This window comes from Pan troglodytes, chromosome 5, assembly GCF_028858775.2.
Source record: "Pan troglodytes isolate AG18354 chromosome 5, NHGRI_mPanTro3-v2.0_pri, whole genome shotgun sequence".
NCBI lineage: Eukaryota > Metazoa > Chordata > Mammalia > Primates > Hominidae > Pan > Pan troglodytes.
Genome location: NC_072403.2, coordinates 35799439 through 35812222, shown reverse-complemented (window position 1 = coordinate 35812222; position 12784 = coordinate 35799439). Strand labels below are relative to the sequence as shown.

At 49.2% G+C, this 12784-nt stretch overlaps 1 pseudogene across 1 annotated transcript; it reads right to left on the bottom strand.

Moving 5' to 3' along the window:
* Window positions 1-9619: 9619 nt before the first annotated feature.
* PATR-H (major histocompatibility complex, class I, H (pseudogene)) lies at window positions 9620-12526 on the bottom strand (annotated as a pseudogene). The gene is made up of 8 exons (NR_024036.1): window positions 12461-12526; window positions 12067-12336; window positions 11549-11824; window positions 10688-10963; window positions 10469-10585; window positions 9996-10028; window positions 9807-9853; window positions 9620-9639 (listed from the first exon to the last, which is right to left on the bottom strand). The product of NR_024036.1 is annotated as a major histocompatibility complex, class I, H (pseudogene) (transcript).
* Between the last annotated feature and the right edge of the window lie 258 nt (window positions 12527-12784).

Here is a 12784-nt window from a genome sequence, read left to right as displayed (position 1 = left end):
TCTCTTTTACCTGATGGATCAGGACGATGCTGTTACGACGATACATACAATTCTTCTGAAGGGGAGAGGATGCTGGAATAAAGACTACACTTCACCTCAAATTTATTTTTTCATATGTTATGCCATAGTACCAGGAATAGGGATGTAAATAAAAGTGCCAGAAACAGGAATTATCCCTAAGCGAAAAACCATAACTGTATTTTTACACCTTTATGTAAGAATTCTCAAGTATTCATTTCATCTGGAAAAGTTAGGATTAACAGTAAGTAGAGTTATATAGCCTGGTGGTCTGATAGCCCCCACTAGTTCCTTACCTATATAACCTACCCTCTATGATCAAGACTAGACTGAGGGAAGACATGCTAGAATACTATTGCTGCCTGCAGTCTAGGCCAGCCCAGCAGACAAACCTAATGTCACTCCCAAACCTGGAAACAACTGATATAAAGGGACAGAGGGAGGAATAGTGGCTGAGGGTAAGTGAATAAATCAAAGGGTTATATAATGAGAAAAATTCAATATTAGCTTAACTCCTCAAAGGTGGTGTGAGCAAGAGAAGATATTGTCACTTAGGTCAATTATACTGGATGCCTAAAAGAGTAAAGCCGTATGTCCCTGAGACCATTCTTGTTTTTGGAACCTGGTAAGATTGAGTGTTGTCAGCAAAGCTGAGTGATTTCATTCTGGGAGACATATTCATACAAGAGGATGATAAACTGGCCTAATTTTGAATGAATGGATGAGATTCTGATAATATGCCAATACCTCTTTACTGTTACAATCCTTTTTCCTGTAAAAGATATGTGGTCAAAGAAAAGTGGGCAATCTGAGTTATCACAAAAACATTTAGTCTTTGTCCCTGGTTTCTCCTAAAAACCTTAGACTCTCTTGAGTGATAAGAGTGTCTTTAGAGTACTGATGAGAAGATTCTTGGCTGAGTGGATCCTGGATATCTTAAGAACGGTGGCTAGCTGCCAGAGACACATACCTGTGATGCGAGGGTTATCTTTTTCCATTTTGTGTTGCTATAAAGAAATGTCTGAGACTGACTAATTTATATAAACAAGGTTCACGTGGCTCAAGATTCTGATGTCTGGAAATGTTTGCGCATTTAGTGAGGGCCTCAGGCTGCTTCCACTCATGGCAGAAGACAAAGGGGAGCTGGTATATGCAGAGATCACATGGTAACAGAGGAACAGAGAGAGTAGGAAGTTGCCAGGGTGTTTTTAACAACTAGCTGTCTTGGAAAATAATAGAGCAACAATTCATTCATTCCCGAGAGAGGGCAGTTATCTCTCTATTCATAAAAGATTGGTCACCATGACTCAAATGGTGGCCATTAGGCCCCACGTCCCACAGTGGGTGTCAGATTTTAACATGAGGTATCAGGGGATAAATGTTTATATCATTGCATCCCCTCCCTAGCCAGCCAAAGGTCATGTTCTTCTCACATTGCAAAATATAATAATCTTCTCCCAATTGTCCCAAATGTATTAGGTTGTTCCAGCATCAACTCAAAATTCCAGAGTCTCATCTGAGACTCAAGGTAAATTCTTATAGCTTTGAGCCTGTAAAATTTTTTTTAAAAATGTTATTTACATCTAAAATATTAATACAACAGTGGAAGAGACATTTCTTGTACATTTCCATTCCAAAAGGTATATAAATGGGCCAAAAGAAATGAATGCAGTTTCCTCACAAGATTGAAACTCATCATGGAAGACATTAAAACTTAAAGGTCTAAAAGAATCTCCTTTGACTCTATATTTTGAATCCAGAGCACAGTGGCTGGTGCAACTGCTGGGCTCCTAATGTCATTTGCAGCTCCACATTTATGGCTTTGCTGAACATAACCCATATAGCTGCTGTCATGGGAGAAAATTGAATGCCTATGGCTTTTCCAGGCTGAGGTTGCACATAGCCAGTGGCTCTACCATTTAGTAGTCCTGGCAGGGGTCCTGCTGCTGCAGCTCTGCTAAGAATTGTCCTGGGTATTAAATTTCCCCATTTAAATATCAGTTCCAGTTTTGGGTCGTTTCTTTGCTCACACATATGCACATAGGCTATTACAGGCAGCCAGACCAAATCCTGAATTCTATGCTACTGAGAAATTTCTTCCATCAGATACCCTTAATCATCACTCTCAAGTTTAAAGTTCCACAGATCCCTAGGGAGGTGGCACAATGCCTCCAAGAACTATCACAAGAACAGCATGAAAGAGATGATTCTAAACCATTCATGAATGATCCATCCTCATGAGCCAATCATGTCCCACCAAGCACCACCTCCAACATTAGGGATTACAAGTGAGCATGAGATTTGGGTGGGGACACATATCCAAACAATATCAGGGGTCATGGTGGACATGAGGGTGGGCTGGTCTCTCCACTTCTCACATGTTACCAGGGACATAGACACATTCAGATGCCTTGGCAGAAAGAGAAGACAGAGGCCCTTGAAGTCTCAAAGTGGAGCCATGAACAAATCTTGCATCTCAGTCCCTCACAAGGCAGTCTTAGAAAAAAAATAGTCATGAACAAATTCAAGTCAGTCATGGTAAGTGGTGACACTGAACAGCCCACCACACATTGAAAAATTCCAAATCAAAGACTCTAGAGCCTAGTTGTGTCCCATCTGCCCCAACTCCTCCTTCACTTCAGGCCCTCTAAGGTGTCACTTTTACAAGACTTGAGAGACACATCAGAGCCCTGGGTACTGTTCCTGTTTGGGGTGAAACAAAAACAAAGTCTGGTCAGAGCCCACAGATGATGTGACTAAAGGAGGAATTTTGGGGTGGCTGTGCTCCCCCATGGGCTCCTGTCTACACTATTCCAAGGATCTCAGGAATCACTCTCCCACCCCTACCACACTTACTTGAAGCCTGAGCATAGCTGACTCCTTTTCCATATGAGGAAAGAAAACAAACTGTGAGAAGCCAGGGAAGAGGCAGGGCCATGAGATCCTAGAGGAGTTTCCAGAACTGTGAATGCAGACCCAGGTCAGGATCAGGAAACCCGAGGGAAGAGGATGTGTTGAAGCTGAACCAAATGTCCTTTTGACATCTGTCCTCAGCAGGAACATTCTCCTGATTTGTGACTGCTGGGAGTCAGGTTCCCATGATCACAATCAAGGTGATAAATTTGTCCTTCAATTTCACAGGTGCTTTACAAAAGAGTGAGAGTTGACAGGGCATCTGAACAGGGTAAATGTGTGTGGAGATGGTGTCTCACAACTAGGCAGGAAATGAGCCAACTTCCATCTGGAGCTTGAAATCCACGAATGGAAGAAGAAATCTTGGAACTCACCCCTTTCCTACCTGTGGTCTTATTCTTCCACATCACAGCAGTGACCACAGCACCTAGAACAACCAGGACAGTAACGATGCCCACGATGGGGAATGTGGGCTGGGAAGATGGCCCTAAGAAAGGAGGGGAACATGAGGGGTCCTGACCCCCAGGCCTCAGCCCTGACCCTGCTGAAGGCCTCCAGAAGGGCTCCTGCTTTCCCTGAGAAGAGACATGGCCCCTCATTCATCTCCTTAGCCCATCTCAGTGTGAGGGGCTCTGGCAGTGCCTCCTGCTGCACATGGCATGTGTATCTCTACTTGTCTCTAGAAGACAGCACCACAGCTGCCCACTTCTGGAAGGTTCTATACCCTGCAGGTCTGGTCCCCACAAGCTCTGCGTCCTAAATTTGGTCCTCCCCATCCCACAGTTGGGTCACTGTGATTTCCACATGGTAGAAGCCCGGGACCCAGCACCTCAGGGTGGCCTCAGGGTCTGAGATGGGGTAGTGGATCACACATGTATTCTGGGATTCTGAGGGGAAGAGTAAGAAAATTCAGGCACTTTGCATTCCTCATGGGACACTCCAGCAGCACCCATGTGACCATCCTGAGAATGGATAGGACATCTGGGATGGGGAAGGGAGCACAGAACCCAGACACCTCCTGGCCACAGGCACCTGGGATAATCTCCTATTCCTTGGAAAGTTAGCGTCTGAGGCGTTGAATAATTTAGAGTCTGCCGAGTGCCTGGGATTGCAGGCACGCGCCACCACGCCTGACTGGTTTTCATATTTTTTTGGTGGAGACGGGGTTTCGCTGTGTTGGCCAGGCTGGTCTCCAGCTCCTAACTGCGAGTGATCTGCCAGCCTCGGCCTCCTGAGGTGCTGGGATTGCAGATGGAGTCTCGCTCACTCAGTGCTCAATGTTGCCCAGGCTGGAGTGCAGTGGCGTGATCTCGGCTCACTACAACCTCTGCCTCCCAGCCGCCTGCCTTGGCCTCCCAAAGTGCCAAGATTGCAGCCTCTGCCTGGCCGCCATCCCATCTAGGAAGTGAGGAGCATCTCTGCCCGGCCGCCCATCATCTGAGATGGGGGGAGCGCCTCTGCCCCGCCCACCCAGTCTGGGAAGTGAGGAGCGTCTCCGCCCGGCAGCCACCCCGTCCGGGAGGTGGGGGGCAGCCCCCGCCCGGCCAGCCGTCCTGTCCGGGAGGTAGGTGGGGGGCAGCCTCCGCCCGGCCAGCTGCCCCATCCAGGAAGTGGGGGGCGCCTCTGCCCGGCCACCCCGTCTGGGAAGTGAGGAGCCCCTCTGCCCGGCCGCCACCCCGTCTGGGAGGTGTACCCAACAGCTCATTGAGAACGGGCCATGATGACGATGGCGGTTTTGTCGAATAGAAAGGGGGGAAATGTGGGGAAAAGACAGAGAAATCAGATTGTTGCTGTGTCTGTGTAGAAAGAAGCAGACATGGGAGACTCCATTTTGTTCTGTACTAAGAAAAATTCTTCTGCCTTGGGATGCTGTTGATCTATAACCTTACCCCTAACCCCGTGCTCTCTGAGACATGTGCTGTGTCCACTCAGGGTTAAATGGATTAAGGGTGGTGCAAGATGTGCTTTGTTAAACAGATGCTTGAAGGCAAAAAAAAAAAAAAAAAAAAAAGAATGCCCAAAATGACAATTTTCTGACTCAAGCATCTACAAAAATATTTGCCTAATCAGGGTGCTTTGGAATTAGAAAAATGTGAGTCTCACATCTTTGTCTGTACAACTAGCTTAGCGTCATGACAATGATTTGGTTTGATGTGATAGGTGGAAATGGTTAACTTCAATCTAGGAACAAGATTTTTCAGTAACTGGCTATTCAGTGGGCATCCTGTGATCAGTTTAACATCTTTCACTGTGGTTTTTAATTAGATGTGGTAGAAGTGATTTGGACTCCAGTATGATTCTGAAAAACACTGTTATTTTGTGCTTCTAATGTTGCTTTAAAAGCAGCTCTTTCGTGTTTTCCATTCTTATTGCTATTTCGTCACTAGTTATTCATTTATGTCTTTTCATTTAATTTATTTTGCTCAACAATGCTTTTTTTCTATTCTGTAAAAGTTTAATTCACTTGTATGTGTGGTAAAATGTGAGCAACATATCAAATTCTCAAATTCTTTGCAAGATACTATTGCCTTGCCTATCAGATTGAACACTGTGTATCAGAAAATGTAGAGAGTCGCCAACTAGCCAAGGATCAAATGACCTATTTGTAGCCAAGGCTGTTTTTCATGGCATCCTGGTCCTCTCACATGGCTCCTTAAAATTGGCTGTGGCTTGTTTTTTGTGGTTGTTTGTTTGTTCGTTTTGAGATGGAGTATGGCTCTGTCACCCAGGCTGGAGTGCGATGGCAGGATCTCAGCTCACTGCAACTTCTGCCTTCCAGGTTCAAGCGATTCTCCTGCATCAGCCTTCTGAGTAGCTTGGATTACAGACACACACCAACACGCCCAGCTAATTTTTGTGTTTTTAGTAAAGACGAGGTTTCACCATGTTGGTCAGGCTGGTCTTGAACTCCTGATCTCGTGATCCACAGGCCTCGACTTCCCAAAGTGCTAGGATCACAGAAGTGAGCCAGCTGCGGCTTTGTTTTACTATGAGTAGTTATCGCAAAGGATGCTTGTGATGAACTTTGGCATTTTCTTTTCTCTTTCATTTCCAAATAATCAATCAGGAATGGCACACAAGGTGCATTTTGAAAAATACCACTTAAAGATTTGTGGGCCAGGAGTGGTGGCTCATGCCTGTAATCTCAGCAATTTGGTAGGCTGAAGTGGGTGGATCACCTGAGGTCAGGAGTTCCAGACCAACCTGGTCAACATGGTGAAGCCCGTCTCTACTAAAAATACAAAAATTAGCTGGGAGTGGTGGCATTTGCCTGCAATCCCAGCTGCTCAGGAGGCTGAGGCAGGAGAATCCCTTGAACCTGGGAGGCGGAGGTTGCAGTGAACTGAGATCACGCCACTGTACTCCAGCCTGGGCAACAAGAGCGAGACTCAAAATATATAAATAAATAAATAAAGTTTTATGATCAAGTAACTAACTACCTGGATATCCCCTCCTGGCATAAGAAACAGAACCTATGAAGCCACCCTAGGCTGTTGTCCAATCCTATCCCCTAAAAGGAACCTATGTCTTGAGTCTTGTATTTGCGATTCCTTGGCATTGTCACTGAAGATTTTTACAATAAGTATATATATACCCAAATCACAGTTTGACCTGTTTTTTTTTTTAACTTCCCCATACAGAGAACTCACACCGCATGTACATTATGTGTTGGAGGGTTATCTCTGATGTGGGAGGGTGCTTATCCTTTTAATTTTTTTTTTTTCTTTTTGAGATGGAGTTTCACTCTTGTTGCTCAGGCTGGAGTGTAGGGGCGGGATCTCAGCTCACTTGATCTCAGCTGCTTGGTTCAGCTCCATCTAGCATCTTTCCCCACACTGTCACCCCCAGCACCAGGGGACTGAGGGTTGATGACCTGGTACACCACCGCCTGGGTCTGCTGCAGTGTCCTTTCCTGTCTAGTCTGCACTCAAAGCTGACCTCTTCCTATATTATACCCAGACAGTGGGCCAAACAATATACTTAGATGTGGAATGTGGTGTTGCCAGGACCCAGAGAAGCTCACCAGGTAGTGTGCTTCCTTCCTTCTGTTGAGGATGCAAGATGCAAGTTTGTCTTTTACTTTGGAGGGGACAGCCCTGCATGCCCCTAACCACTGGACCCATAACACTTCACTGCAGTGGCCACTCTTGAAGCTCTGTAAGGTTAATCTTCACCTTCTGTAGTGCACACGTTTTGCCAAAGAATTCAGCATACTTTCCTCCTCCTCTTGCTCATCCATCCCAATCTATGTGATATTGCCAATGAAATGAAGAGATTTAGTATTCTGTGAGATGTCTGATTTGTCCAGATCTCTTAAGGTGATATTTATAGAAGGTTGAGGAGTTAAAGTAGCCCTGAGGCAAGCTATCAATAAATGTATTATAAATCCCATGTGAATGTGATCATTCCATATCCATTTTCTAAATGGAATGGGAAAGAATGCACTCACCAAATGCATGGCTGTTTGCCATGTGCCTGAGGCCTTATTCATCTCCCCAAGCAGTGATATCCAGCCAGCATGGCAGCTGCAATCAGGACTCCTACTTGGTCAAGTCTGGAGTAATTCCATTCATTCTTTATCAGGCTTCTTCAGGGACAGACTGCTGAATTATATGGAGATAATAGGCAATCCCAACATCACCCCCCATCCTTCAGCTCTCTAATGGCAGTGCCACCCCTACAATACCTGCAGTACCCTCCTGAAGTCCCACCTGGGGCACAATATTGCTTCTGGCTTGGCTGGGATGAGGGAAGTTTTAGATGATTCCCTTTGAGCTTCAGCACAATGATAGCCCTTACTCTCCAGACTAGGGATGTAGTGTGGGGGTGACCCTCTTTGCCAGTGCATCAAGGCCAATTATGCATGTGGAGAATGGGGAGATAACCAGGACTCGGTTTATGAACCCAGTGGTCCCACAGTGGGCCATAATGTGTCCAGGTTTATTTCCTGGCCTCCTTAAGCCCCACTGTGGATTCTGAATCTGAAGCTTGGCTGAAGTCTAGGAATTGAGACTGGGATCATGACTTCGTATTTAGTCAAACACCCTCAGTCTCCTGCTCCTCAATTCTTGCATTCCCATCATAGATATGAAGCAGTGCCCTCGCTGGCTGCCCATCTGTTCTGATGCTGGGACACCACCTTTTACTAACCTTTCCCAAAACTCCATGAAGGTTGAGCCCCTTTGGCTGCTACTCTGGGTTCTCACAGTAACCGTGCCCTCTATCTTTTGCAGGTCACTGCAAAGGAGGGTTCCTAAAGCATTCACTCCTGATCCTGAGGGAGGTGGGTGCACTCACTCCAGGTCTCAGGTCCGCCACAGAAAAGCAAAAACTCCTCACATTCAAAACTGTCCTGGGCCACATTCAGCCTGCGAGCTATGGGTTGGACAAGCTAGCATCTAGAACATATGTACCACAACGCCAGAAATTTTTCTGTTTTCACCTTAATGATGCTTTCTAAATGCAAAAGCAGTCATATCCCTAGCAGACAACAAATGTCAGTTGAATGAATGATCACTGTAAAGCACTTCTCTATTCTGAAGCCAATATCTTTGTTAAGGTAGCCTCAGGGCAAATGCTGCTTTATGGCAGCTAAAGAACAACATCATCTCATGTGGACATTGATGCCGCCAGTGCTTTTCTCACTAGGACTGCTTGTGTGTCCTCCCTCCCTACCTCCTCCCACACCAACCCTCCTGCACACTGCAGCACACAACCATATTTTTCTCTTCAGGAAAGATAACCCTAGGCTTATGGGTACAATTTTCCAACCACGTATGAATCTAAATTAGACTCTGCTTTGTAAATCCATGAGTTCGGATTGGAGCCAGCACTAGGATTACTACAACTCAGGGCAGGAAGAAGAGTAGGAGAGCCGAAGAGGAGCTCCAACAGAAAGTTCCCTATGATGAGAAACTATGGGACCCCTCCTCTCTGCAAATTTCAGAATCTGCTTCCTTTAAAAAGATTGGAGGCAAGATGAAAAATACAGCCCAGGAAAGAGCCCTGGGAGGAGGGCAAAAACTGGACAGGTCTGAAAATTAGTCTCGATACCACAATGAGATTTGTATGCAGGGACCACCGTAGGTGACATCCAAGTCCCTGTGATCACAGGTGGTGGGGGGACAAGGTTCTACTGAAGGACCAAGGAGAATGAAGGAGCAAAGATGACCCAGCTGAGCAGTGACCACATAAAGTCCATACTGGCCTGAGCACCCACTAGGCACAGCCCCATCTATTCTCCTCCCCTGCAACAAATCAGCACAAGAAACACATGGACTCTGGAAGGTTCTCATGTGTTCCATTTACTTTGTCTCTCAAATTTTAGGAATCTTCTCCTTTAATTAAGTCATCAACCTCTCATGGCAAGAATTTGAAAAAGTAAATGTTTACTCAGATTCTAATTTTAAGAGGGAAGTAAGAAGTTACAGCTCAGTGCACATAAAGTTGAGAAAAAGATGGAGACATCTCAGCCCCGCCTCTCTGGAACAGGAAAGATGATTGGGGAGGGAACACAGATCAGCGTGGGGAAGAGGGTCATGGTGGACATGAGGGTGGGTTGGTCTCCCCTCCTCCACACATTATGCCTACAGGAACACAGACACATTCAGGTGCCTTTGCAGAAAGAAAGTCAGGGTTCTTCAAGTCACAAAGGGAAGGTGTGAACAACTCTTGCCTCTCAGTCCCACACAAGGCAGCTGTCTCACACTATAGAAAAAATATTCATGAACAAATTCATATCTGTCACAGTAATGGATGACACTTTGGCAGCCCATCGCATGCTCAAAACATCAAATTCAAAGAACCCCATAGCACAGCTGTGTCCACTGTTCCCCCCCAACACCCCCCACACATCAGGCCCCCCAAGGTCTCACCTTTCAAGCCATGAGAGACACATCAGAGCCCTGGGCACTGTTGCTGCCTGGAGTAGAATAAAAACAGGACCTGGTCAGATCCCACAGTAGATGTGGCTAGAGGAAGAATTGTGGGGTGGGTGAGCTCCCCCATGGGCTCCCAAACACAATATCCAAAGGATTTCAGGGATCAGCCTCCTTCATACTTACTTGCAGCCTGAGAGTAGCTCCCTCCTTTTCTATCTGTGGGAAGAAAATGTCCTGTGAGATGCCAGAAAGAAGCCAGGGCCTTAAGGTCCTAGAGGAACCTCCAAGTCTTGGACCCCAGAGAAGTTTCCAGAAATGTGCAACTGCAGACCCAGGGCGGGATCAGGAAACATGAGGAAAGCAGATGTGGGTCCTGGACCAACCGCCCTTCTGAGGTCTGTCCTCGGGGACCTTCCCCTGTGACTTGTGACTGCTGGGATCAGGTCCCATCACCACAGTCATCAAGGTGATAAATCTGTCCCTCATTGTAACAGGTGCTTTACAAAAGAGTAAGTGCTGGCACACAGGGCCCAGGCTGGGTAGGCCCATGAGTGTGGATGGTGCTTCCCAGTAACCAGGCAGGGCACTTCTACCTGGGGCTTGGAACTCTCAGTGAGACAAGAAATCTCAGACCACACTCCTCACCCCTTCCTTACCTGAGCTCTTCTTCCTCCACATTACAGCAGCGACCACAGCTCCAGTGACCACAGCTACAAGTAGAACCAGGCCAGCAACGATGCCCACGATGGGGACGGTGGGCTGGGAAGATGGCTCTGGGAAAAGGGGGGAAGGTGAGGGACCCTGACCCTGCTAAAGGTCTCCAGAGAGGCTCCGGCTTTCCCTAAGAGACATGACACCCCCATCTCCCTCCTTACCCCATCTCAGAGTGAGGGGCTCGGGCAGACCCTCATGCTGCACATGGCAGGTGTATCTCTGCTCCTCTCCAGAAGGCACCACCACAGCCGCCCACTTCTGGAAGGTTCCATCCCCTGCAGGCCTGGTCTCCACGAGCTCCGTGTCCTGGGTCTGGTCCTCCCCATCCCGCTGCCAGGTCAGTGTGATCTCCGCAGGGTAGAAGCCCAGGGCCCAGCACCTCAGGGTGGCCTCATGGTCAGAGATGGGGTGGTGGGTCATATGTGTCTTGGGGGGGTCTGACGGGAAGAGTCAGAAAATTCAGGCATTTTGCATCTGTCATGGGACACTCCACCAGCACGCATGTGGCCATCTTGAGAATGGACAGGACGCCTGGGGTGGGGAAGGGAGCACAGAACCCAGACAACAGCCTGGACACAGGCACCTGGGATAATCTCCTATTCCGTGGAAAATTCTAGTCCCTGAAGAGGGAACAGCGACTTCTGGTCCTGACCTGAGTGGAAGCTGAGGGACTCAGAAGAGCTGGACTCAGACTCCCACACACATTGAGTGTGAAGCAGAGAACAAGGCCTGAGAGGAAAAGTCACGGGGCCCAAGGCTGCTGCCAGTGTCAAAGGGAACCACTCATCAGTATTCCAGGGATTGTCTTCCCTTCATTTCCTCACAGATTTCATCCCTTAATTGTGTCAGAGAGCAGGGCGGACCCTCAGAGTCACTCTCTGGAAACCCAGGAGGATTCTTCTCCCTCAGGACCAGAGGGAGGGCGATATTATAGTGTTGGTCCCATTTGTCTCCCTTTCTTGTGGGAGGCCAGCCCCGGAGATCTACAGGCGATCCGGGAGGCGCCCTGTGGCCCCTGGTACCCGCGCGCTGCAGCGTCTCCTTCCCGTTCTCCAGGTATCTGCGGAGCCACTCCACGAACTCGCCCTCCAGGTAGGCTCTCAACTGCTCCGGCCGACGGGCCGCCTCCCACTTGCGCTTGGTGATCTGAGCTGCCATGTCCGCCGCGGTCCAGGAGCTCAGGTCCTCGTTCAGAGCGATGTAATCCTTGCCGTCGTAGGCGTGCTGTTCATACCCGCGGAGGAAGCGCCCGTCGGGCCCCACGTCGCAGCCATACATCACCTGCATGGTGTGAGAACCTGGCCCCGCCCCCGCGGTCAGCCCGGTCCCCCGAGCCCCGCCCTGCCCCTACCAACCCGCGGGGATTTTGGCCTAAACTGAAAATGAAACCGGGTAAAGGCGCCTGGGCCTCTCCCAGGTCAAGGGTCTCGGGGTCCCGCGGTTTCGGGGTGGATCTCGGACCCAGAGACTCGAGGCGACCCGGCCCTCCGTGGGGGATGGGGAGGGGTCGTGACCTGCGCCCCGGGCCGGGGTCACTCACAGCCCTCGCTCTGGTTGTAGTAGCGGAGCGCCATCCGCAGGTTCTCTCGTTCAGTCTGTGCCTGGGCCTTGCAGATCTGTGTGTTCCGGTCCCAATACTCCGGCCCCTCCCGCTCCATCCACGGCGCCCGCGGCTCCTCTCTCGGACTCGCGTCGTCGCTGTCAAACCGCACGAACTGCGTATCGTCCACGTAGCCGACGGAGATGAAGCGGGGCTCCCCGCGGCCGGGCCGGGACATGGTGGTGTAGAAATACCTCATGGAGTGGGAGCCTGGGAGCGAGGAGGAGCTGAGACCCGCCCGACCCTCCTCCCTGCGCGGCTCCCCGGGTCCTGCGCCCCCGCTGGGCGGGCCCCTCGCTCCTCCCGACCATTTCCCTGCAGACCCTGCACTCACGCGCCCAAGTCTGGGTCAGGGCCAGGGTCCCTGAGAGCAGCAGGAGGAGGGTTCGGGGCGCCATGAGCACCATCTTCGGCGTCTGGGGAGAATCTGAGTCCCGGTGGGTGCGTGGGGACTTTAGAACCGGGACCGCGGCGGCACCGATTGGCTTCTCTAGAAACCCGACACCTAGTGGGAATGAGAACTGTGTCCGCTTCGTGAGTATGGAGGAAGAAGGACCCGTCTCAGGTGGTGAGAATAAGAGAAACTGCGGAGGTGGCGAATCCCCAAGGCGGGGCATCCCCAATCCATACACCGCCTTCGGGGCCTGAGACCCTGAGA